Here is a 3,954-nt window from a genome sequence, read left to right on the forward strand (position 1 = left end):
TGCAGTCGACCATCCAATGATCGTGTTATCTTTCCTTGGCCTTAGCTGTGTTACAGTTTATGCGTCGAGTATTGCGCGGTCTAAAACCGTACGCCATGAGACTCTAGCTTTGCAAGTATGCCCTCGCGGCTAGCGGCTAAAAACCGCCATCGCTTCGCAGTTTGCCGAGTGCTACTGTCCCACCCATCGCGATCAGCAAAAAATCCGCTATCGCGGACATTTTGAGCATAATATGGGTCGAATACATTATACTAGAGCTGACTAATCCACCCTCTAGCTATGAGCTTGCCTGTGCATTTAGCCGGTTCGGCTACCGGCAAAACAATAGGTCACAGGTTCGATTCCTGTTGCCCCCCTCCACCTTTCTCTTTTGTCTGTTTTTTTTTTCTTCCTTTTTCTTTTTCGCATTTTTTTTTTTCTGCGGATTGGTGTTGCTGCTAGGGTTAGGTGCTATGCACGGGGGCGCTGTTTGCTGCAGGCCTCTCAAACTTGTGTATACTGTGTGCATTCTGCAGCTAATTTTTGAGCACTATTATGGCAACAAACGTTTATATTTTAACATATCCCCTGGCACCTATTCAATGTCATTTGTGCAACATTGTGGATCGTCGGCTGGCATCTCTGGAACGCCACTACGCCCAGCAGCACGAGCTTATTCTAAACTGGAAATGCTCTGCGTGCGGTTATGTTTTTGGAGGTTCCCGCAGCGTTGCTGCGCATTACTGGCATTGTGTCAGTAATGTTAGTTCAAGGAGTGGAGCTAATGAAAACCTCTCTCATGAAACTACTGATTGTGAGGGCACTCGGGCCATTTCTTCAGAGGACTGTTCTCCTGGGTTGAGTGGGGAGCAATGTAGTTCGACTGAGGTTACAAGCCAGGACATAATCTTACAGTATCCTCCGGTGAAAAATAAGTGCTCCAAATGCCACATATTGCTTTCTTCTACTGTGGCCCTGGAGGATCATTACAAACGTAAGCATGGGCTCAATACATATTGGCGGTGCTCTGCGTGCAATAAAGCGTCGCACACCTCGTCGCACTCTGCCTCGGCGCACTTCGCTAAATGTCGTAAGAAACCTGTTCAGGCTGGGGGGCATGATCAACCACCACGGAATTCCAGTCAAAGTCATACAGTGTCAGGGAGTGGGAGCACACCATATGTTCACTCAAAAGCCACTAAGAAAAGCTCTAAAAAGCGTGGGCAGGATGGCCTAAAGGACGCTCCGATGGCGGTTGCCTCGCCGCGGCATTGGAGCTCTCCCGAGGTCCGCCATGTTGCGGCAGTCAGATTGGGGCTGGGGTCTGAGGCCACAGACTATCAGACTAGCCTCTGGGTTGCTGGGAGGACCACCGGAGAGATAACGGCTTTGGTGGCTACAGCTCGATACGAGGAGATGGAGAGGGAGGTGAGACAGGCGCGCGCAGCCGACAGCTCGGACGGCACAGGTGGAAAACCGGACTTCGCTCGGCCCCAAAGAAGTAAGGCAGGTGTACCGCATGGCGGCAAGCAACCTCGCGGAAAAGTGGGCCAACAAAGGAGCCTCCGCTGGGAACTTTCCTCTGTGTCCTCCTCCTCATCGGGTAGAGAAGAGCCGCCACCCTCCCCTGTGCAGTCTCTACTTGGTGGTATTCCCTCTCAGAGGGACCCTCCTGCCAGTATTCCTGGGGTGCCACCAGGGGGTGAAAGTAAAGAGATGGCTAACGATGACTGCCAGGGGATTCCCCAGCTACCATCCGCTGGGATGTGTGGTGTGTTTGGCCGTACGTCGCCGGGACACAAAGCAGCTATCGCGCACTCGCCACCCTCTGCCGGGAGGGATGAGCTGGAGGGCAGCTGGCCTAGGTCCCTGCCAACGTCACTCGCCTCACCAGAACCCCACTCCGGCTTCGTGGGGGGAGGTGATTCCGTGGCACACGAGGAGGAGGCTAATGAGTCTGTTGTCTGGGCCGTAGGTCCTATGGATCCCGAATGCTTGCTGCCTGCTAATGATAACGAAGCTCAGCCAGGGGGTCTTGCCGGGGTTCCGGTGGACACTGCCATGATGCCGGACGAGGTAAACGGTGTGCGCGCAGATCTTGCTGACATCTCTGACGAGACGCCGTCCGGGGCTGTTTCTCCTGGTGGCTCTGTCGTGGCCCAGAGTGCGACCTTATTGCAGAGGTTCCGATCCTCTGCTGTTCCAGTGGCCAGTGCCTACCAACCTTGGACGGAGGCACAGATAAGAATTCTGGCTCGGGCCGAGGCTGGGCTTCCGCCTGGAGAGCGTCTGGTCAACGCTGCACTGGCTGCAGTGTACACAACCCGTTCGCTAGATGCCATAAAGAGCCTTAGGAGACAAACCAGATATAGGGAGATACTTGCGGAGGAGTCGGCGCAGCAGCAAATGCCCGCCTCTGAATGGCCTCCACGGCATGAGGGTGGGGTGGAACCAAACTCTGAAAACGCCGACTACTCTGCTAGCAATCTACCATCGGCTGAGGATGCGTATGATGTGCTCTCATCATGGGGACTGGATGACCGGGGTCTAGCCATCAATCTGACTAGCTCCCCCTTAACAATGTCTGATCTGCGTGCGCTGTACGAGTTCTTTGGCATAAAGATTCGTCGAGGTAAGAGGCCAGGTGCGAGACGGGGTGATAAATGTAAATTGCAGAGGCGTCCCGATGAACGTTCCCGTTCGTTCAAGCGCCGACTGTACGCAGAGCACCAACGCCTTTATGGTCTTGGGCCCAAAGTACTCCTGGAAGAGTTGATTGGCAGTGCGGGGTCCAGGGAGCCAGTTTCTTTGGAGGATATTCACGAAACTTTCGATTCAATCTTCACAAGTGAATCGCCAGCAGTACCGCTAGTTGGGGTGAAAGGGGGTCTACCCGGGCACTGCCCCAGATTTTCCTCCGAAGAGGTGGCCCTAGCACTGAAAGGTATGGCAGCAGCATCAGCTCCGGGCCCCGATGGGCTCATGGTACGGGAGATGCGCAAAATCCCTCCTGGTGTGCTGGCACTCATATTCTCCAACTGGCTCACTCACCACAACATTCCTGATGAACTCCGACTCTCGCGGACTGTATTTTTACCTAAGTCCCCTGACACTTCCTCAGCTTCCGATCTCAGGCCCATCACAATCTCTTCTGCACTACTGAGACTATATTCTCGTCTGCTGCTGGCTAGATTTCAGGAAACTTACAAGTTTCACCCGTTGCAGAGTGGATTTTCCAGAGATCGGTCGGCACAGTCAAACCTTCTGCTTCTGCAGGGCATCATGAAGCATGCTAAACGTTTTAATCGACACTTTTATGCGGCTTCACTGGATCTAAGGAAGGCTTTCGACTCGGTCAGTCACCATGCGCTTCTCTCGTCCTTACGCGAGGGAGGGGCGCATGATGACTACGTGTTGTCGATAGCCGACCAATATTTTGCCCAATCAACAACTTACTCATACAGAGGTAAGTCTGATGGAATTAGAGTGTCCGTGCAGAGGGGGATCAAGCAGGGAGATCCTTTATCTCCATTTTTGTTTAACCTTGCGCTTGATCCCCTTCTGCGCGACCTCAATTCCTCAGGCTACGGTTATAGTATTGAAGGCGAGACTGTGTCGGCCTTTGCCTATGCCGACGATCTTATCTTAATTGCCTCAAGTTATGAAGAGCTGGTGAGGAACCTGGATGTGGCTCAACGACACTTCAAAAAGATTGGATTGGCTTTAAACCCCAAAAAAACCCAGTATTTTGGATGGCGGTACGAGGCCCATCGACTCAAGTGGTTTGACTACGACATTCCCCAGCTTCGGTTGGGGGATGCCGTGATCAGCCCCAAGAGTCGAAATGAACCCATCAGGTACCTAGGCCTCGACCTATTCGTCAACAAACCTCCGAAGGCTTCAATTTCATTGATTGAAAAAGAATTGGCACTTATTAATTCGGCCAAATTGAAGCCTTTTCAAAAACTCAACTGT

This window comes from Dermacentor silvarum, chromosome 4 (assembly GCF_013339745.2).
Source record: "Dermacentor silvarum isolate Dsil-2018 chromosome 4, BIME_Dsil_1.4, whole genome shotgun sequence".
In the NCBI taxonomy this organism is placed as follows: Eukaryota; Metazoa; Arthropoda; class Arachnida; order Ixodida; family Ixodidae; genus Dermacentor; species Dermacentor silvarum.